The sequence below is a fragment of the Cherax quadricarinatus genome, chromosome 24, assembly GCF_038502225.1.
Source record: "Cherax quadricarinatus isolate ZL_2023a chromosome 24, ASM3850222v1, whole genome shotgun sequence".
Classification (NCBI taxonomy): Eukaryota; Metazoa; Arthropoda; class Malacostraca; order Decapoda; family Parastacidae; genus Cherax; species Cherax quadricarinatus.
This window is the reverse complement of record NC_091315.1, coordinates 42,537,452-42,561,858: the sequence shown is the minus strand read 5'-3', so window position 1 is coordinate 42,561,858 and position 24,407 is coordinate 42,537,452. Positions and strand designations below refer to the sequence as shown.

The 24,407-nt window shown below is 42.3% G+C and overlaps 1 protein-coding gene across 2 annotated transcripts in view; it reads left to right on the top strand.

Annotated features, from left to right (window-relative positions):
• Positions 1 to 24,407, top strand: part of Galphai (G protein alpha i subunit) — a 160,670-nt gene that overhangs the window by 17,699 nt on the left and 118,564 nt on the right. Inside the window, exon 2 of one of the 2 annotated variants that reach the window (XM_053779756.2) lies at positions 8,749 to 8,820. The exons of the other annotated variant lie outside the window; for it this stretch is intronic. The gene's annotated coding sequence lies outside the window, so the exon portion shown is untranslated. The remainder of the gene's footprint in view (positions 1 to 8,748; positions 8,821 to 24,407) is intronic. 2 annotated transcript variants of the gene reach the window in all.

Genomic DNA, 24,407 nt, shown 5'->3' with positions numbered 1-24,407 from the left:
GGAGTGTGTCGTTCTTCTTCCTGTACCTTCTTTCACCCAAAAATGTGCCACTCCTCGGTCCTCCAGAAGCAGTGTTACAACATCGAGTGCCCTGCATACCTTCTAAAAGGGACCAGGAGGCACAGACCCCACAAGACAAACAATAGTAGCTACGACAACCCAACTCCAGGTGATTTTTTAGTGGCAGGAAACGAAAAAAGAAAATGGAAGGAAATAACAAAAATAGTCCACCACCTTGGAGCCTTGTTGGACTGGAGGCGCAGCCAGTGGCCACCCATGGCCCTCCAGAATTACAACTACTGATGCCAATAACAAAATCCCCCCAACAAACACAGAATACAACCTCGCTCATATTTGCTAATATACAGGGCCTTAAGCCATCCACCAACAACAAAATACCTTTTATCAGTGGACTTCTAGTGAAGTCTAATGCAATGTTTGCAGCCTTCACAGAGACTCACACAAAAGATCACTTTGACAGTGAAATATGGATAAGTGGTTACAACCTTTTTAGATGCGACAGAAAAAACAGGCAACAAGGGGGGGTTGGCCTGTATGTCAAAGAGTCCCTTATCTGCACGGAGTTGCTGAACACCACAAATGAGGTAGTTGAAGTTCTATCAATAAAGATCGAGAACCAAAACCTAGTCATTGTGGTTGTATACAAGCCACCAGATGCAACCTCACAACAGTTCAAGGAACAGCTACTGAAAATCGATTACTGTTTGGAAAACCTTCCAGCTCCATCCCCAAACATCTTACTGCTTGGTGATTTCAACCTAAGGCATACAAAATGGAAGAATGTAGCAAATAATGTTATAGCTGAAACAATCCCCGGAGGTAGCGCAGATGAAAGGTCACACACACATGAGCTACTAAGTCTCTGCGAAAAACACACCTTAAGCCAGCAGATAGTGGAGCCAACAAGACTAGAAAACACACTTGACCTTATCTTCACAAATAATGAGGACCTGATAAGAGACATAAGAATATCAAAAACCACTAATTCCGATCACAATCTAATCGGAGTCCAGACGTACATGCATAGGGGTCCTGAACAGCAGAATGCATGTACTTGTGAAGGTGTCTTCACAAAATACAATTTCAACAACAAGAACATCAACTGGGACCAGGTAAACCATGTCCTAAACGAAACATGTTGGGAAGATGTCTTAAATGACATGGATCCCAACCAGTGCCTTGAAAGGATCAACTTCCTGGTAGCCGAAGCATGTTCTTGGCATATTCCCCTAAGAAAGAAGAAGAGCAGGAGTAAACTGGAGAGAAAAAGACGCCCCCTCTACAGAAGACGACGAAGAGTCACTGAGCTCCTCAGGAGTGGTAGAATATCTGATACACGAAAGGAGGCGCTGACCAGGGAAGTGGAAACTATCGAACTTAAGCTAAATGACTCTTACAGGAACCAGGAGAGGCAGGAGGAGCTTAAAGCTATTAGTGAAATTGAAAGAAATTCAAAATATTTCTTTTCATATGCCAAAAACAAGGCAAATACCACATCTAGTATCGGGCCCTTACTCAGACAGGATGGGACTTACACAGATGACAACAAGGAAATGAGTGAAATATTGAAATCCCAGTACGACTCTGTGTTTAGTGAACCACTAATCGGTCTGAGGATCGACGACCCAAATGATTTCTTCATGAATGAGCCTCAAAACTTCATAAATGTATGCCAGATTTCCGACATTACCCTAACTCCAATAGATTTCGAAAAAGCCATTGACAACATGCCTATGCACTCAGCCCTGGGCCCAGACTCGTGGAACTCTGTTTTCATTAAGAACTGCAAGAAACCCCTCTCGCGTGCCCTAAGTACACTATGGAGGAGGAGCTTGGACATGGGTGAAATTCCACAGTCACTTAAAACAACGGATATAGCCCCACTCCATAAAGGTGGCAGCAAAGCATTAGCTAAGAACTATAGACCAATAGCTCTGACGTCCCACATAAAAATCTTTGAAAGAGTGCTAAGAAGCAGGATTGCAAATCACCTGGATTCCCAAAATCTGCACAATCCAGGGCAACATGGGTTCAGGGCAGGTCGCTCCTGCCTCTCACAACTACTGGATCACTATGACATGGCCTTGGATGCACTGGAAGAAAATCAGAATGCAGATGTAATATACACAGACTTTGCAAAAGCATTTGACAAATGCGATCATGGCGTAATAGCCCATAAAATACGTGCTAAAGGAATAACTGGGAAAGTGGGGAGATGGATCTTCAACTTCCTAACAAATCGAACACAAAGAGTAGTGGTCAACAGAGTTAAATCGGAGGCTGCCATAGTGAAGAGCTCTGTTCCACAAGGCACAGTACTCGCCCCCGTCTTATTCCTTATCCTCATATCAGACATAAACAGAGATATACACCACAGCACCGTATCATCCTTTGCGGATGATACTAGGATCTGCATGAGGCTGTCATCTGCTGAGGACGCGGTTAACCTCCAAGAAGATATAAACAAAGTTTTCCAGTGGGCAACGGTAAACAATATGATGTTTAATGAGGACAAATTCCAACTACTCCGTTATGGAAAACTGGAGGAGATAATAACTAGAACAGAGTATACTACTGACTCCGGCCATACAATAGAGCGGAAAAATAATGTAAGGGACCTGGGAGTAGTAATGTCTGAGGATCTCACTTTCAAGGATCACAACAGTGCCACGATCGCACGTGCAAAGAAAATGATAGGATGGATAATGAGAACTTTCAAAACGAGAGATGCCAAGCCCATGATGATCCTTTTCAAATCACTTGTTCTCTCTAGGCTGGAATACTGCTGTACATTAACATCTCCATTCAAAGCAGGTGAAATCGCAGATCTAGAGAGTGTACAGAGATCCTTTACTGCACGTATAAGTTCTGTCAAGCACCTTAACTACTGGGAACGCTTGGAAGCACTTGACTTGTACTCGTTGGAACGCAGGAGGGAGAGATATATAATTTACACTTGGAAAATCGTGGAAGGAATGGTCCCAAATCTGCACACAGAAATCACTCCCTACGAAAGTAAAAGACTGGGCAGGCGATGCAAAATGCCCCCAATAAAAAGTAGGGGCGCCATTGGTACACTAAGGGAAAACACCATAAGTGTCCGGGGCCCAAAACTGTTCAACAGCCTCCCATCAAGCATTAGGGGAATTGCCAATAAACCCCTGGCTGCCTTCAAGAGAGAGCTGGACAGATACCTAAAGTCAGTGCCGGATCAGCCGGGCTGTGGCTCGTACGTTGGACTGCGTGCGGCCAGCAGTAACAGCCTAGTTGATCAGGCCCTGATCCATCGGGAGGCCTGGTCATGGACCGGGCCGCGGGGGCGTTGATCCCCGGAATAACCTCCAGGTAACCTCCAGGTAGGTAGCGTCAGTGAGGCGGGAATTCTGGTACACTGAGAGACCAGTGAGTCAGGAAGACTGGTACACTGAGAGACCAGTGAATCAGGAAGACTGGTACACTGAGAGACCAGTGAATCAGGAAGACTGGTACACTGAGAGACCAGTGAGTCACGAAGACTGGTACACTGAGAGACCAGTAAGTCACGAAGACTGGTACACTGAGAGACCAGTGAGTCACGAAGACTGGTACACTGAGAGACCAGTGAGTCACGAAGACTGGTACACTGAGAGACCAGTGAGTCAGGAACACTGAGAGACCAGTGAGTCAGGAACACTGAGAGACCAGTGAGTCAGGAACACTGAGAGACCAGTGAGTCAGGAACACTGAGAGACCAGTGAGTCACGAAGACTGGTACACTGAGAGACCAGTGAGTTAGGAAGACTGGTACACTGAGAGACCAGTGAGTCAGGAACACTGAGAGACCAGTGAGTCAGGAACACTGAGAGACCAGTGAGTCAGGAACACTGAGAGACCAGTGAGTCAGGAACACTGAGAGACCAGTGAGTCAGGAACACTGAGAGACCAGTGAGTCAGGAACACTGAGAGACCAGTGAGTCAGGAACACTGAGAGACCAGTGAGTCAGGAACACTGAGAGACCAGTGAGTCAGGAACACTGAGAGACCAGTGAGTCAGGAACACTGAGAGACCAGTGAGTCAGGAACACTGAGAGACCAGTGAGTCAGGAACACTGAGAGACCAGTGAGTCAGGAACACTGAGAGACCAGTGAGTCAGGAACACTGAGAGACCAGTGAGTCAGGAACACTGAGAGACCAGTGAGTCAGGAACACTGAGAGACCAGTGAGTCAGGAACACTGAGAGACCAGTGAGTCAGGAACACTGAGAGACCAGTGAGTCAGGAACACTGAGAGACCAGTGAGTCAGGAACACTGAGAGACCAGTGAGTCAAGGAGAACTGGTACACTAAGAGACTGTTTACCACAGGCAGGGGAGATCACGGGTTGGTATCCCACAGTGTCACGGCGATTCCTTCATCACTGTACAGGTCTTGTTTGTATTCATGTTAGTGTGTGTGTGCTTGTTGCGTTGTGATGTGACCACCTCACCCACCATCCTTACCCTCTCATCCTTCCCACACCCCCACCTCCTTCTACTACTCCCAACAGCAGCGAGTCTGGTATGATAATGAGGTGGGTAGTGTGTGTGCAGTAGTTATGTGGCGGTGGCTACGCTGGCGCCACATATTCCCACGATACTACGCAAGTGCTGCCGCGCGACGCTTGTGTTGACTCCACCTTCCTCCCCTGGGCCTTTGATATGGTGGAGGAGAGGATACGGGAAGAGGAGGGGGAGGAAGAGGGGAAGTCGAAGAGGAAGTAGAGAAGCCGAAAAGGGGTTGGATGAGGAGGAGAAGAGGAGGAGACTACTGGTGGAGCTAGGGAGCAGGGAAGGGTGTAGGTTTGAATACTATCGAGATATTTTGGGAAGAGTGTTTGATTCCTCTTGTAGGTGTACTGGAGATCCTCGGGTCAGACCTGCAGTGGTTGTAGGGAAACACTGAGTTTCACGAAATCCTAATAACACCACTGCAAGCAAACTTACTTGCCTGTGAGTTTTAGGACTCACAGGCCATGGGTTCAAACCTCATCTGTTCTCTGACTTGAGGACTGAAGATTCTTGTGTCCCTAAATGATTGCCTGATTTTTTCTTTCGGGTGAGGCTTTCACGAGAAAGTCTCATCCGATCAGCTCCAAACGTTCACCTCTGGTGTACAGTAAACAGGGCAAGAGTGTAGGAATAACTGGCATGTGCGGGTTCTCTAAGACATAAGTTATTGGACCCATTCCCAGCACTCTGGAATGGTTCTGATAAATTCTTTGAACCTCTGCTGCGTAACTTCAAACATTAACTTCCTAACTCGACGATGACAAGGTGAAATTCTAGCGTGTTGATGCACATCTGCCAATTTTATGTCTAAAATAGTGACAAATTTTTGTTCCTGTTAAATCATGGTAAATATAGGTGAGTCTGCTTTTTCCAAAAGTCTTCAGTATCTAATGACTGATATATTTTATAGCTAGGATAATACCTATTAAGTTTAGTCTGTGTGCGAATAAATTTGTCAATGCTCTAAATTTTTGTAATTTATATGATAGCTGGGGCATGCTTCTTCTGAATGAATTCAGACTTTCATCCTTGGTATGTTTGCCAGGAAGAAAGGTTTGTATCGTTACTGAGCTGCACAAGTCAGTTTGTATCGTTACTGAGCTGCACAAGTCAGTTTGTATCGTTACTGAGCTGCACAAGTCAGTTTATATCGTTACTGAGTTGCACAAGTCACAGTTTGTATCGTTACTGAGCTGCACAAGTCAGTTTGTATCGTTACTGAGTTGCACAAGTCAGTTTGTATCGTTACTGAGCTGCACAAGTCAGTTTGTATCGTTACTGAGCTGCACAAGTCAGTTTATGTCGTTACTGAGCTGCACAAGTCAGTTTGTATCGTTACTGAGCTGCACAAGTCACAGTTTGTATCGTTACTGAGCTGCACAAGTCAGTTTGTATCGTTACTGAGTTGCACAAGTCAGTTTGTATCGTTACTGAGCTGCACAAGTCAGTTTGTATCGTTACTGAGCTGCACAAGTCAGTTTATGTCGTTACTGAGCTGCACAAGTCAGTTTATATCGTTACTGAGCTGCACAAGTCAGTTTATATCGTTACTGAGCTGCACAAGTCAGTTTATATCGTTACTGAGTTGCACAAGTCACAGTTTGTATCGTTACTGAGCTGCACAAGTCAGTTTGTATCGTTACTGAGTTGCACAAGTCACAGTTTGTATCGTTACTGAGCTGCACAAGTCACAGTTTGTATCGTTACTGAGCTGCACAAGTCAGTTTGTATCGTTACTGAGCTGCACAAGTCACAGTTTGTATCGTTACTGAGCTGCACAAGTCAGTTTGTATCGTTACTGAGTTGCACAAGTCACAGTTTGTATCGTTACTGAGCTGCACAAGTCAGTTTGTATCGTTACTGAGCTGCACAAGTCACAGTTTGTATCGTTACTGAGCTGCACAAGTCAGTTTGTATCGTTACTGAGTTGCACAAGTCACAGTTTGTATCGTTACTGAGCTGCACAAGTCAGTTTGTATCGTTACTGAGTTGCACAAGTCACAGTTTGTATCGTTACTGAGCTGCACAAGTCACAGTTTGTATCGTTACTGAGCTGCACAAGTCACAGTTTGTATCGTTACTGAGCTGCACAAGTCACAGTTTGTATCGTTACTGAGTTGCACAAGTCACAGTTTGTATCGTTACTGAGCTGCACAAGTCACAGTTTGTATCGTTACTGAGCTGCACAAGTCAGTTTGTATCGTTACTGAGCTGCACAAGTCACAGTTTGTATCGTTACTGAGCTGCACAAGTCAGTTTGTATCGTTACTGAGCTGCACAAGTCACAGTTTGTATCGTTACTGAGCTGCACAAGTCAGTTTGTATCGTTACTGAGTTGCACAAGTCACAGTTTGTATCGTTACTGAGCTGCACAAGTCAGTTTGTATCGTTACTGAGTTGCACAAGTCACAGTTTGTATCGTTACTGAGCTGCACAAGTCACAGTTTGTATCGTTACTGAGCTGCACAAGTCAGTTTGTATCGTTACTGAGTTGCACAAGTCACAGTTTGTATCGTTACTGAGCTGCACAAGTCAGTTTGTATCGTTACTGAGCTGCACAAGTCAGTTTGTATCGTTACTGAGTTGCACAAGTCACAGTTTGTATCGTTACTGAGCTGCACAAGTCAGTTTGTATCGTTACTGAGCTGCACAAGTCAGTTTGTATCGTTACTGAGCTGCACAAGTCACAGTTTGTATCGTTACTGAGCTGCACAAGTCAGTTTGTATCGTTACTGAGCTGCACAAGTCACAGTTTGTATCGTTACTGCGTTGCACAAGTCACAGTTTGTATCGTTACTGAGCTGCACAAGTCACAGTTTGTATCGTTACTGAGCTGCACAAGTCAGTTTGTATCGTTACTGAGCTGCACAAGTCACAGTTTGTATCGTTACTGAGTTGCACAAGTCACAGTTTGTATCGTTACTGAGCTGCACAAGTCAGTTTGTATCGTTACTGAGCTGCACAAGTCAGTTTGTATCGTTACTGAGCTGCACAAGTCAGTTTGTATCGTTACTGAGCTGCACAAGTCAGTTTGTATCGTTACTGAGCTGCACAAGTCACAGTTTGTATCGTTACTGAGCTGCACAAGTCAGTTTGTATCGTTACTGAGTTGCACAAGTCACAGTTTGTATCGTTACTGAGCTGCACAAGTCAGTTTGTATCGTTACTGAGTTGCACAAGTCACAGTTTGTATCGTTACTGAGCTGCACAAGTCAGTTTGTATCGTTACTGAGTTGCACAAGTCACAGTTTGTATCGTTACTGAGTTGCACAAGTCAGTTTGTATCGTTACTGAGTTGCACAAGTCACAGTTTGTATCGTTACTGAGTTGCACAAGTCAGTTTGTATCGTTACTGAGCTGCACAAGTCACAGTTTATATCGTTACTGAGCTGCACAAGTCAGTTTGTATCGTTACTGAGCTGCACAAGTTACAGTTTGCTAACTGAATATCATATTGAAAGAGGGAAGTATGGAGAAAGTATATGTGTTCAAATATTTGGGAGTTGACTTGTTTGTTAATGGGTCTATAAAAGACGAGGTGACTCAAAAAAAAGACATGGGGAAGGTACCAGAGTATAGTGGTACCAACACTCTAGTATAGGCGTCAGGCATGGGTTTTAAACGTTGCAGTAAGGAGACTGTAAGCAGTGGACATGTTGTGTTGGAGGACAATGTGTTGTATGAATATTATAAAGAGAATTCGGAGCTTGGAGAGCAGAAGAAAGTGTGGGGGTTACCAAGTGTAATGTTCAAAGGAAGTGAAATGCCTGCACTCTGAGAGTCTTCTTCAGGGGGTGTGGAGAAGAATGTACTCCACCATACTCCCCGAGGAAGAATCTCAGTGCTACCTAACACCACCCTCGGGAGTACCTTCTGAAGGTGTTCCACCACCACCTACACCACCCCTCCCACAACCCACTATCATCAGCCTTACCATCAGCACAACCACGACCACCAGCACAACCACCACCACCAGCACAACCACCACCACCAGCACAACCACCACCACCAGCACAACCACCACCACCAGCACAACCACCACCACCAGCACAACCACCACCACCAGCACAACCACCATCAGCACTACCACTATCATCTGCCTGACTTCTCGTTCAGAAAACTCTCATATTTAAGGTTATTTTTAGGTATCCCTGAAGGAGGACCTTTAAGTGATTACCCAAATTTCCTTTTCTTCCTCCAGACTTTCGCTTTCATCTCTATCAAAACACTAGGCCTCATCAGATTGGCTTCAAATTTTCAACAGTGGTGTACGGTAACTACGACAAAATTCTGAGAGTAATTGCATTTGCAGGTGCCCTGTAAGCAATGTTGTATAACCTATTCTCAGCTTCCATGAATGGCTGTGATAACTTCCATGGTGGTAACAGAGTGAACCTCCAAGTACAACAACGGCAGTATGTGAAATTCAGATGTGTAGCCGCAAGTCTGACAATTTTATCTGTAAAATAGTGTGAAATTTTTACTCTGATTAAACCATATTAAATATGAGTCTACCTTTTTTGATTGGCTTATATATATATATATATATATATATATATATATATATATATATATATATATATATATATATATATATATATATATATATATATATATATATATAATAATAATAATAATAATAACTACTGCATCTGACAGTGAGGACAGTGAACATTAAGTTTAGTTTACGTACGAGCAAGTTTGCCACTATACTAATTTAGTTCATAAAACTTGAAATCTTCAGAATCCCTGTGACACCTGGAGAATGACTCTTCTGATCAGCTTCAAATTTTCAGACCTGGAGTGCTTTCCAGACAGCAAAATTAGCGTTATTATTGTTATCCATAAGTCTATAAGGCCCAGTTTACGTATTTCATTAAACATCGATATTGATTTCCATTCAATAATTAAAGAATTTCTCATCTAATTGACTTTAAAATATCAACGCTAAAATATTTTATAAGAAGGAAGACAACATATAAGTTCACATTACTTAGCTGATAATTTGTAATTTTAATAAACTATTTAAAACTTGGAAACGAGGAATTCAAAGCAATTACTGGAGAACGTCTTAAATGGCACGTAAGTTCCCCGTCTCATAACATGTTTATTTTTCCACTATAATCTACCTTGTCCATAATTACCAACAATCTTGCAGTAAGGAGACTGCATTTGCTTTGTCTGCTTTCGTAAAGTGAAGTCTAGGATCTTTCTTTAATTCATGGTATAACTTAACAATTTTATCCTCTGGGGAGATATGACTGAGGTATATAAATGGAAAACGGGAATAAATAAAGGGGATGTAAATAGCGTGCTAGAAATATCTAGCCAAGACAGGACTCGCAGCAATAGTTTTAAGCTGGAAAAATTCAGATTCAAGAAGGATATGGGAAAGCACTGGTTTGGTAATAGAGTTGTGGATGAGTGGAACAAACTCCCGAGTACCGTCATAGAAGCTAAGACGTTGTGTAGTTTTAAAAATAGGTTAGATAAATACATGAGTGGGTGCGGGTGGGTGTGAGTTAGACCTGACTAGCTTGTGCTACTAGGTCTGATGTTGTGCTCCTTCCTTATGTGAATGTGACCTGATCTGACTAGGTTGGCTTGGCTTAAGCCGGTAGGAGGCTTGGACCTGCCTCGCCAGTAGGCCTGCTACAGTGTTCTTTTTTATGTTCTTTCTTATAACTGAATATAAGAGTATAACTGAATATAAGGTCAAAGGCAGATCAAACCCCGGTCCAGACTGGGTCAAGGTCATGTCAAGGCCTGGCCAAGACCAATGCCAAATTAAGCTCTAGTCCAGTCCAGACCGAGTCAAGGTCAGGTCAAGGTCGGGTAAACGCCTATGTCAGGGTCGGGTAAACACTTAGGTGAAGGTCGGGTTAGGTTAAAACTAAGGTGAAGGGCGAGTGTAGCCACCCAGTCTGCTGCCTCGTTATTAATGGCTGCCAGCAGCAACTTGAAAGATATTTATTAGTTTTCACGAGAAACACTGGAGGAAGACAGGAAGGTGAGGTGCTGCCGTGAGTGATGTGACACTGCTGTCACTTAAAACTTGCACCTTATCTTTCTCATCAATCGTGATCTCTAGACAAACAATCAACAAACCATCATCAATGAGCATCAGAAGAATGAGTGAAGAATGACACCCACAACTCTTTGATGCTAGACTCTGTGCTCATGTTTTTTTTTTAAACCTGTAGATACATGAACTCTTAATTGTATATTAAAAGAGCCAAGGAAGGAACTGATAATGCCAACTATGTGTCAACTATTTGGGCTGTCATTGCTTTCATGACAGTATGTTCACTCACGCTGCCCATAATGAACTCGCTCTTCGAAGTCATTTCTTAAACGGAGTCGATAACCGGAAGACCACGATCAAATGACCAAGAGCGTCTCAACAGCGGGTATGAATGAGTTTTCCCAATGCTTCTGGCAACAAAATACGACCACTACCAACTTCAGGGTTTCAACTAAACTACACATTCCTATCCTAAATGGTTATAACTATGGCCATAATTTTTCAAGGGGTGGACCGGTAAGCCAGCGGAAGGCCTCGGTCAGATGACCAAAAGCGCCAATGGCGGGTCGTCATCTAAGGCCTGCGTCGGGAAACACTTGCCCTGTTTCCTGACGAACCTTACCTAATCTACACATTCCTTCTACATTACAACCAACATAATAATTATTAGGTCCAAGCAAGGACATGCTCCAGTATTTAAGAACAACATCCTGAGTGACGGAGTAAGATCGTAATTTTATCTTAGTTACATTTTTTCACCATCTCTGTGCTAACTTATGTTCAAGTTGTTCCTGTTTTTTGTTATAAGCTCTCTCAGGTACTGCTGTTGTAGGTCTCTCTCTTATTGTAATTACCGTTTTTGTTGTGATTATTTGTGTTGCTTCTGTTCTTATTGTTGCTTTTGTTGACGCTGTTATTTTATTTGTTGGTTTACTTGCTGAGGCATACTTCTGGTACAGATAACACGTCCTTTCTCTTCATCAAACCATTCTTCACCCACCTTCTCTTGGGTAACATTAGCCAGCAAGGTGATGTATAACCAACACTTCTTCACCAGCTCACAAGCTGTGTTATTGTGGCAACAAGGAGGGCTTGTATTGCCAGTGTGGGGAAGCTCAGGTCTTGCTCTAAGTGCTTCAAGAGAGCACCATAATGACCAGAGTTCATGGCACATCCACCCCTTGTATATAACTCAGAACTACACTGTACTGCGCCCTCTGTCCCCGTACACTGACGGTGCCTTTCAAGGTAGGCGAAATTGCAGACCCGGAAAATATACAGAGAACTTTCACTGCATGTATAAGTACAAAAAAAAAGCACCTATATTACTGGGAATGGTTGAAGTCCCTTGACCTGTACTCCTTGGAACGCAGGCGGGAAAGATACATGATAATATACACTTGGAAAATCTTAGAGGGTCTAGTCTCAGATCTGCACACGGAAATCACTTCCTATGAAAGCAAAAGATTTGGCAAGCGGTGCAACATCCCCCCAATGAAAAGCAGGGGCGCCACGAGTACGCTAAGAGGCAACATATTAAATGTCAGAGGCCCAAGACTTCAACTGCCTCCCAGCATACATAAAGGGGATTACCAATAGACCCCTGGCTGTCTTCAAGAGGGAGCTGGATAGGCACCTAAAGTCAGTACCTGACCATCCGGACTGTGGTTCGTATACGTCGGTTTGCGTGCAGCCAGCAGTAATATCCTGGTTGATCAGGTCCTGATCCACTACGTGGCTTTGTCATGGACCGGGCCGCGGAGGCGTTGACTCCCGGAACACCCTCCAGAAGACTTACAGAAGACGTCTTCCTGCCTACTTCTCTGCCTGCAGTGTTGGCCTGTCGTTGCTCACTGTTTTCCTTTCTGCCTTAAGATAAGAGATAAGATTTTTGTTAGGATTTTGAACCCGGAGGGTTAGCCACCCAGGATAACCCACGAAAGTCAGTGCATCATCGAGGACTGTCTCTCTTTTTTCCATTGGGGTCCTACAATGTTGTTCCCCAGGATGCGACCCACACCAGTCGACTAACACACAGGTACTACTTGCTTGCTAGGTGAACGGGGACAACACGTGTAAGAAAACACGTCTAATGTGTCCACCCTTGCTGGTGGACACATTTTAGACAAGAGCGTTGAGAGCGTTGCCTGCAGTGCCTGCCCGTCATTTCTGAAACACTACCGGTACAAGCACTGCTACAAACATAGGTGCATATATAAGTACGGATACAACTACAGGAACATGAAAGGTACATATATAGACAAACCTACTGGAGATTAAATTACGAGAAGGTAGCAGAAGTATGACGGGAGGGAGATGTGGAGCTAATGCGGAGAATTCAAACGGATGAGGATCAGGTAGGATTACAAAGGGATCTGGACAGTCTGCAAGCCTGATCCAACAACTGGAGTTTAACCCAACCAAGTGCAAAGTATTGAAGATTGGGGAGGGTCAAAGATCGCAGACGAAATGCAGGCTAGGGGGAGAAGGCCAAAGGCTGCAAACCTCACTCAAGGAAAAGGATCTTGAGGTGAGTATAATACCGAGCACATCTCCTGAGGCACACATCAACCAAATAGCTGCTGCAGCATATGGGCGCCTGGCAAACCTAAGAATACCGTTTCGACACTTGAGTAAGGAGTCATTCAAGATACTGTACACCGTGTACGTCAGGCCCATACTGGAGTATGCAGCACCAGTATGGAACTTGCACCTGGTCAAGCACGTCAAGAAATTACAGAAAATGCAAAGGCTTGCAAGAAGACTATTCCCGAAGCTAAGTGGTATATCCTATAAGGAGAAGTTAAGGGAAATCAACCTGATGACACTGGAGGACAGGAGGGATAAGAGGGGGGACATGATTACGACATATAAAATACTAAGATGAATTGACAAGGTGGATAGGGACAGAATGTTTCAGAGATGAGACACAGCAACAAGGGGTCACTGCTGGAAGTTGAAAACTCAGATGAGTCACAGGGATGTTAGGAAGTACTTCTTCAGCCATAGAGTTGTCAGGAAGTGGAATAGTCTGGAGAGCGATGTATTGGAGGCAGGATCAATGTATAGCTTTAAGAAGAGGTATGATAAAGCTCATGGAACAGGGAGTGGACGTAGTAGCGACCAGTGAAGAGGCGGGGCCAGGAGCAATGACTCGACCCCAGCAACCATAAAAAGGTGAGTACCAGTACTTATGAATGAGACACTTGTACAACACTTGGGTATCTATACTGTAGAAGCTTTACACCAGCAAGTGTTGCACAAGTGTCAGCGTGACAGAGTGTCAGCGTGCCTCATTGTGCTCCGGGTTTTCTGGTGTTTTCACGGTCGCTCTTACGTGCTAGAACTTCAATTTGTGTCATCAATCCTATACGATACATCCCTCTAGCGCCTGGAACCAATCTTGGGCCGAAAACATTATATACTGAGTCAAAAAAGGAGAATTAGTGTGCACTACCTAGCAGAGTCTACTGCCAGAGGGGAATCATAGGCCTGTGTCCCGTGTGAAAAAAATAATAATTGAACTTTTCGTGTCAGAGGAAAGAAAGTCTCCCTGATAACATTGAGTATACATAGTGTATAGTGTATACTACAGTGGCTCCCTAGTATATTGTTGATAAAGGCTAAAGTGTCATTTGAAAACAGGTGAATTTGTAAATGAAGTGATAAGCCTATAGAGGCAGGTGCCAGAAGTCGCCAGAAACTTACCACAGGTCAGCTGTTTTTAATAATCTTCCTGGCTTGCTAGTGTACTCGCATATAATCTAGTGATACCAGTGAATAGCAGAATACAGTGTTGTAGTAGCAACTAACCAGTATTATAATGGTACTTAGTGGAGTGGAGTGACTTTCATTAGTTTCTTTTTTCTTGAAATACCAGACGTATACTGTGAATTTGTTAAATAATTCAGGTGCTATTTTTTAGCTTAAGACTATTTACTTTGTTTTATACTTAATTCTAACTATAGATTCACTACAAATCTTATGATTACAAGCATTGATCCTGATACCAACCTCTTATTTAATGACTTAAATGATTCAAACAGTTACTGTAATTACTACACTGCAGAACAATCAAAGGCACTTCTCAGTGCCAACAACAACATAACTATCTTTAACTACAATATCAGATCTTTAAGCAAGCATTACGATGACCTCATAGCATTACTAAATTCCTTACATGCCAATATGTCCATCATTACACTAACTGAAACCTGGCTAAAGCCTGATAGTACAGATGTCTATGCCATTCCTGGTTACACAGCCATACACAACTGTAGGCCAGACCAACAAGGGGGTGGCACAGCCATATACTACTCAGACCAACTAGAATGTATCACTAATACTTGCACAAGGGATGAACATGGGGAATATATAATAGCCAAATTCAAATCCAAATACCTACAAAAACCTCTCACATTGATAAACATTTACAGAGTTCCACAGTCAAACATTAGCCAATTTAGTCAAAACCTAGGAAGTATGATAACTGATGCACGCATGAACAAAGATCACTTACTACTCTCAGGTGACTTCAATATAAATCTCCTGCAAGACCAGGACCCACACGTTACTGAATTCACAAACACAATGAGAAACTGTATGTTGCTACCAACAGTAACAAAACCTACAAGAGTTACAGAGACTAGTGTTTCCCTACTTGACCACATCTGGACCAACACCATATCCCCTTTAAAATCAGGCATAATTACAGATAATACCACAGACCACTACCCTACTTTTCTCATAACAACTCTTGGTAAATTACCCCAAGACACTACTAAAGTCACCTTCAGACTTCACAATGAGGCAGCCATTAATAACTTCACAACAGCAGTAGCAAACATTGACTGGCACACTGAGCTAGAAATCTATACAGATATTGACGAATGTATTAATAATTTTCTAAAAAAGACCCAATACCTCTATAACAAGCACTGCCCTAAAAAAACTAAACAGATGACAGCTAAGAGACTGAACAGTCCCTGGTTAACACCCAGCATTCTCAAATCCATAAATACAAAACACCAATATGAAAAACAGTACAGAATGGGTCACATAACCAGAGACCAAACAAAACGTTACTCGTCAATCCTAACCAGCCTGATAAGAAGGGCAAAAAAATTGTATTATGAGAACAGATTATCCAACTTACGAGGTGATATAAAAAAGACCTGGAAAACCCTATCAGAAATTCTAGGAACAAAAAAGATATCACGAAATAGCGAAATAAAATTAGCAAAATCAGATGAACCCCAACTCCCACCAACAGAAACAGCAAACAGACTCAATGACTTCTTCTCCACTATAGGACAAAACCTTGCCAATAAAATCCCAAGCTCAGATACCCCACCAAATGACTACCTCACTGGCAACTACCCGAACACACTGTTCCTAGCTCCGACTAACCCATACGAAGTCTCCCTTATTATCAACACGCTAAAAAACAAGGCAGGAGATTTAAATACCTTACCACCCTTTATATACAAAAAAGTGTCACAAGTGCTATCACCAATCATTGCAACACTCTTTAACAAATCCATTGAATCCTCCACCTTCCCCACAGTACTCAAAATAGCAAGGGTCACCCCGATCCACAAAGGAGGAGACCAAACAGAGTTGAATAACTATAGGCCAATATCCAACTTACACCCTCTCTCAAAAATCTTCGAAAAATTAATTCATAAACGAATCTACTCCTACCTTATCTCCCAAAACATACTCAACCCCTGCCAATTTGGATTCAGGCCAAATAAAAATACTAATGATGCTATTATACACATGCTAGAACATATATACACTGCAATAGAGAAAAAAGAAGTCCCACTGGGGATCTTCATTGACTTACGTAAAGCTTTTGATACAGTTAACCATGACTTGCTCCACGTAAAATTGTCACACTATGGTATAAGAGGGCACTCCCTCAACTACCTCAAGTCATACCTCAGCAACAGAAGCCAATATGTGTATGCAAATGGGGCAAACTCTTCTGCACAACCAATTACAGTTGGTGTCCCACAGGGAAGTGTCCTTGGCCCTCTTCTCTTTCTCCTATACATAAATGACCTACCAAATGCTTCGCAATTACTCAAACCCACACTATTTGCAGATGACACTACATACGTCTTCTCCCACCCAAGCCCAGTCACGCTAGCCAATACTGTAAATACAGAATTACAGAAAATATCTACCTGGATGAGGACTAACAAACTTACACTAAACATTGACAAAACCTACTTCATTCAGTTTGGTAACAGAGCTACAGATGTCCCTCTTAACATAATGATAAACGGATCACCTATCACAAAGCTAACAGAGGGAAAATTCTTAGGAATCCACCTTGATAATAGACTCAAATTTCATACACATATACAACAAATTTCTAAGAAAATTTCCAAGACTGTAGGCATACTATCGAAGATACGGTACTATGCTCCACAGTCAGCCCTCCTGGCCCTATATCACTCTCTTATTTACCCCTATCTCACCTATGGAATTTGTGCATGGGGCTCAACAACAAGTAACCATCTCAGACCACTAATTACCCAACAAAAGGCTGCAGTTAGAATGATAACAAATTCTCACTATAGGCAGCACACTCCACCAATATTCAATACACTAAACCTATTCACCATACAAAACATTCATACTTATTACTGCACCTATTACATACATAGAACACTTAACTCTGATATTAACCCTCCCCTCAAACATCTCCTTGCCAACCTCAACAGAACACATGACCATAACACAAGGCACAGATCACTCTTTGATGTTCCTCGTGTCCACCTCACACTATGCAAAAACTCAATGCACATAAAAGGCCCTAAAATCTGGAACTCATTACCTGTAAATATAAAAGAAACACTACCTGTTTATAAATTCAAGTCTCTTCTCAAAGATCACTTACTCACCCAAAACCAAATAAATACTGAATAACTGAACCTTATAAATTGTATATCTTAAATGTTTCTCACAATTATATCACATAAATGTTAAACCTAAAACCCAATCTAACTTTATTATTTTTTAAATACACTACCTAACAGAATACTCCATTCTACTGAATGTACAACAATGCATACAACCATATGACCTGTCTTTGTAATACTCACTTGTGCTTTATAGTAATCTGTTTACATTAAAGTTTTATCACCGATGTCATCATTGCTTAGTTCATCTTAAGTTAATTTTAAGCCAGCCCGTAATGCTATGCATAGTATAAGTGGCTTTGGCATACTGCTCTTTTCTGTATTTTTTGTACCTCTGTATGTGTGCACAAATTTTTAAATAAATAAATAAATAAATAAATAAATAAATAAATTTCATATAACCTGTAGTTACCAGCGGTCGCAATATACACAACCAGAAGCAAATATTACTACAATTGCCAGGCATACCATCTAAAGGGGACAAAAAGATACAAAACATCCAGGCCATGGGAAAACCTGGGTAGCCACAGCCACTCAAGAGGGAGAGGTTTTTTAGTGCCAGGAAGGAAAAAAAACTGGCAGGAAATGGCAGAAATCGTACACCAAATCCAGTCATTCCTGGAGTGGAACCACAGTCGATGGCCTCCACTCCAAACCAACAGATACAGATACTAATGCCGGAAAAAAAAATCCCCCCCCCAGTACCAACAATACCACCAGTCCGATAACATTCTTCTTTGCAAATATACAGGGTCTAAAGCCAGCAACAAACAACAAAATACCTTTCATCCGTAGACTGCTTGCAGAGGCAAAGGCAATGTTCGCGGCTTTCACTGAGACCCACATAAAGGATCACTTGGACAACGAAATATGGATCCCAGGTTACAACCTATACAGATGTGACAGAGTGAACAGGCAAAAAAGGGGGGGGGGGGTTTGGCCTGTACATTGCAGAGTCACTTGTTTGCACAGAACTGCTTAATGTCTCAAATGATGTAGTGGAAGTTTTAGCAGTAAAGGTCGAGAACCAAAACCTAGTCATTGTGGTAGTCTACAAGCCTCCGGATGCAACATCCCAGCAATTCCAGGAACAGCTGTTAAAAATTGACCACTGTCTGGAAAATCTTCCAGCTCCTGCACCCAACATCTTGCTCCTGGGGGATTTCAACTTAAGGCACCTAAAATGGAGGAATATAGCAAATAATATTGTTGCAGTAATAACACCAGGGCAGCTCTGATGAAAACTCACACTCACACGAGCTTTTAAATCTCTGCACAAAATTCAATTTAAACCAGCAAATAATAGAGCCTACTAGACTGGAGAATACACTAGACCTCATCTTCACTAACAATGATGATCTGATAAGAAATGTCACCATATCAAAAACATTATACTCAGATCACAACATAATTGAGGTTCAGACATGTATGCGTGGAGCCCCAGACCGACATAATGAGACTAGTCACGAGGGAGCATTCACCAAATTCAACTTCAATAACAAAAACATAGTGGGACCAAGTAAACCAATTCCTAACCGATATAAGCTGGGAAGATATACTAAGCAACACAGACCCCAACTTATGCCTAGAACAGATTAACTCGGTGGCACTCGATGTTTGCACAAGGCTTATTCCTCTAAGAAAAAGGAGGAGTAGATGTAAAATAGAAAGAGACAGGCGCTCCCTTTACAGGCGACGGAAAAGAATAACAGAGCGGCTAAAAGAGGTCAATATATCTGAAATGCGTAGGGAGACACTGGTCAGAGAAATAGCAAGCATCGAACTTAAGCTAAAAGAATCCTTTAGGAGTCAGGAATCGCGGGAAGAACTAAAAGCCATAAATGAAATCGAAAGAAACCCAAAGTATTTCTTCTCCTATGCCAAATCAAAATCGAGAACAACGTCCAGTATTGGGCCCCTACTTAAACAAGATGGGTCCTACACAGATGACAGCAAGGAAATGAGTGAGCTACTCAAGTCCCAGTATGACTCAGTTTTTAGCAAGCCGCTAACCAGACTGAGAGTCGAAGATCAAAATGAATTTTTTATGAGAGAGCCACAAAATTTGATTAACACAAGCCTATCCGATGTTATCCTGACGCCAAATGACTTCGAACAGGCGATAAATGACATGCCCATGCACTTTGCCCCAGGGCCAGACTAATGGAACTCTGTGTTCATCAAGAACTGCAAGAAGCCCCTATCAGGAGCATTTTCCATCCTATGGAGAGGGAGCATGGACACGGGGGTCGTACCACAGTTACTAAAAACAACAGACATAGCCCCACTCCACAAAGGGGGCAGTAAAGCAACAGCAAAGAACTACAGACCAATAGCACTAACATCCCATATCATAAAATTCTTTGAAAGGGTCCTAAGAAGCAAGATCACCACCCATCTAGAAACCCATCAGTTACACAACCCAGGGCAACATGGGTTTAGAACAGGTCGCTCCTGTCTGTCTCAACTATTGGATCACTACGACAAGGTCCTAAATGCACTAGAAGACAAAAAGAATGCAGATATAATATATACAGACTTTGCAAAAGCCTTCGACAAGTGTGACCATGGCGTAATAGCGCACAAAATGCGTGCTAAAGGAATAACAGGAAAAGTCGGTCGATGGATCTATAATTTCCTCACTAACAGAACACAGAGAGTAGTAGTCAACAGAGTAAAGTCCGAGGCAGCTACGGTGAAAAGCTCTGTTCCACAAGGCACAGTACTCGCTCCCATCTTGTTCCTCATCCTCATATCCGACATAGACAAGGATGTCAGCCACAGCACCGTGTCTTCCTTTGCAGATGACACCCGAATCTGCATGACAGTGTCTTCCATTGCAGACACTGCAAGGCTCCAGGCGGACATCAACCAAATCTTTCAGTGGGCTGCAGAAAACAATATGAAGTTCAACGATGAGAAATTTCAATTACTCCGATATGGTAAACATGAGGAAATTAAATCTTCATCAGAGTACAAAACAAATTCTGGCCACAAAATAGAGCGAAACACCAACGTCAAAGACCTGGGAGTGATCATGTCGGAGGATCTCACCTTCAAGGACCATAACATTGTATCAATCGCATCTGCTAGAAAAATGACAGGATGGATAATGAGAACCTTCAAAACTAGGGAGGCCAAGCCCATGATGACACTCTTCAGGTCACTTGTTCTATCTAGGCTGGAATATTGCTGCACACTAACAGCACCTTTCAAGGCAGGTGAAATTGCCGACCTAGAAAATGTACAGAGAACCTTCACGGCGCGCATAACGGAGATAAAACACCTCAGTTACTGGGAGCGCTTGAGGCTCCTAAACCTGTATTCCCTGGAACGCAGGAGGGAGAGATACATGATTATATACACCTGGAAAATCCTAGAGGGACTAGTACCGAACTTGCACACGAAAATCACTCACTACGAAAGCAAAAGACTTGGCAGACGATGCACCATCCCCCCAATGAAAAGCAGGGGTGTCACTAGCACGTTAAGAGACCACACAATAAGTGTCAGGGACCCGAGACTGTTCAACTGCCTCCCAGCACACATAAGGGGGATTACCAACAGACCCCTGGCAGTCTTCAAGCTGGCACTGGACAAGCACCTAAAGTCAGTTCCTGATCAGCCGGGCTGTGGCTCGTATGTTGGTTTGCGTGCAGCCAGCAGCAACAGCCTGGTTGATCAGGCTCTGATCCACCAGGAGGCCTGGTCACAGACCGGGCCGCGGGGGCGTTGACCCCCGGAACTCTCTCCAGGTAATCAACTTGTAAGTTTTCTGAATCATTTATCTACAACAACAAAGGCAGCAGAATTGTTTCTAGCAATTTATTTAGGTACAGGTACATTTAAATACAATTATCACACAGTGTAAATTACCTAGGATAACCCCCCAAAAAAGTCAAAGTGACCTGAGTCTCCCTGTGGTGTCACCTTCTATAATATGTACACATAATGCCACTTCAACATAACGTGATCATATCTTGCTAGAAACTGCGTTCATCTGTGTTATCGGATATCCGCATCCACACTCGAGGAACATCCGCACAATTTCTTACATCCGCATCTGCATTTTACTATAAACAGATATCCGCATATGCAACCGCATCCGCAAAATAAGTAAGACATCCTCATACACATGCGTAACCGCGGATATGTGAATGTTCACATGTGATACATGGACACTCCCTCACGTTGTAATATCTTGTGGTGGTGTTGCCCCATACGAATACTGTATATGGTATTCTTAGTCACTAGTTACCAAACTGTAGAATAAAAGCATATTAAGTTGTATTATTATTATTATTATTATTATTATTATTATTATTATTATTATTGTTATTATTACAGAAATAATGATCAACCTTCAGTACATACTGTGATGTCAGATGTTCTCTGCTGTAACAAACTTATTCTTATCACATTTATTTTCCTCTCGCCACTTTCTTTTCTTCGCGTTTATTTCCTTCATTTCTCTTTTTATATAACTTATTTCTCTTCCTTTTTCGCTTAGCTTTTGTTCCTCTTGTTTTCTTGGTTTTAGTTTGTTATATGTCTGTCAGTTCAGTCTTGTCCTTGCTGACAGCTTGTTTAGCTCTCTCTCATTTTATTTTAGTTTAACCTTCTTTTCTCTCTATTCGTTTTCTCTTTATTTCCTTCCCCTTCCTCGTTTTCTGTTCACTGATTATAATCGACCACATTCTATGGTTGTTCACTTACAACAACAACAATAATAATAATAATAATTATATTTCAACAATGACATACTACTATATAGAAAGTCCCTTGTTTTGTAGAGCATTTCGGGCAAATTATAACAGTTCTGTCCCAGGATGCGACCCACACCAGTCGACTAACACCCAGGTACCTATTTTACTGATGGGTGAACGTGGACAGCAGGTGTCTTATGAAAACACGTCCTAATGTTTCCACCCGTACCGGGGGATCGATCTCCGGACCTCAGTGTGTGAGCTGAGTGCGCTATGGATCAAAATACTTGGCTTCCATTTATCGTTGTCTTGTATTTGTTTGCCTCTTCTAGTTTTTTTGTTATTGCTCTCTCTCTCTCTCTCTCTCTCTCTCTCTCTCTCTCTCTCTCTCTCTCTCTCTCTCTCTGATGCTCACATTTGCAGATTATGGTAAATAAAAGACTGACTATATATTTACTGGCTTTCCTGGGTTATCCTGTGTTATCATGGGTTATCTTGGGTTATCATGGGTTATCTTGGGTTATCATGGGTTATCTTGGGTTATCTTGGGTTATCTTGGGTTATCATGGGTTATCATGGGTTATCTTGGGTTATCATGGGTTATCTTGGGTTATCTTGGGTTATCTTGGGTTATCTTGGGTTATCTTGGGTTATCATGGGTTATCATGGGTTATCATGGGTTATCTTGGGTTATCATGGGTTATCTTGGGTTATCATGGGTTATCTTGGGTTATCTTGGGTTATCTTGGGTTATCATGGGTTATCATGGGTTATCTTGGGTTATCATGGGTTATCTTGGATTATCTTGGGTTATCATGGGTTATCTTGGGTTATCATGGGTTATCTTGGGTTATCTTAGGTTATCATGGGTTATCTTAGGTTATGATGGGTTATCTTAGGTTATGATGGGTTATCTTAGGTTATCATGGGTTATCTTAGGTTATGATGGGTTATCTTAGGTTATGATGGGTTATCTTAGGTTATGATGGGTTATCATGGGTTATCATGGGTTATGTTGGGTTATCATGGGTTATCATGGGTTATCATGGGTTATCATGGGTTATCTTGGGTTATCATGGGTTATCTTGGGTTATCTTGGGTTATCATGGGTTATCTTGGGTTATGGTTTATCATGGGTTATCATGGGTTATCTTGGGTTATCATGGGTTATCTTGGGTTATCTTGGGTTATCATGGGTTATCTTGGGTTATCATGGGTTATCTTGGGTTATCTTGGGTTATCATGGGTTATCATGGGTTATCTTGGGTTATCATGGGTTATCTTGGGTTATCATGGGTTATCTTGGGTTATCTTGGGTTATCATGGGTTATCATGGGTTATCTTGGGTTATCATGGGTTATCTTGGGTTATCTTGGGTTATCTTGGGTTATCATGGGTTATCATGGGTTATCTTGGGTTATCTTGGGTTATCATGGGTTATCTTGGGTTATCATGGGTTATCTTGGGTTATCATGGGTTATGTTGGGTTATCATGGGTTATGTTGGGTTATCATGGGTTATGTTGGGTTATCATGGGTTATGTTGGGTTATCTTGGGTTATCATAGGTTATGTTGGGTTATCATGGGTTATGTTGGGTTATCTTGGGTTATCATGGGTTATGTTGGGTTATCATGGGTTATCTTGGGTTATCATGGGTTATCATGGGTTATCTTGGGTTATCATGGGTTATCATGGGTTATCTTGGGTTATCATGGGTTATCTTGGGTTATCTTGGGTTATCATGGGTTATCTTGGGTTATCATGGGTTATGTTGGGTTATCATGGGTTATGTTGGGTTATCATGGGTTATGTTGGGTTATCATGGATTATCTTGGGTTATCAAAGGTTATCTTGGGTTATCTTGGGTTATCATGGGTTATCTTGGGTTATCATGGGTTATCATGGGTTATGTTGGGTTATCATGGGTTATGTTGGGTTATCATGGGTTATGTTGGGTTATCATGGATTATCTTGGGTTATCATAGGTTATCTTGGGTTATCATGGGTTATCATGGGTTATCTTTGGTTAGTAACATTTCAGGATTATAAATTAGCTTTTTTTCCTTCTGCTCACTTCCTCTCTTGTCTTACAACTTCCTCTGCTCCTCACTCTCACCCTCACCCTCACTCTCACCCTCACTCTCAGCCTCACTCTCACTCTCACTCTCACCCTCACTCTCAGCCTCACTCTCACTC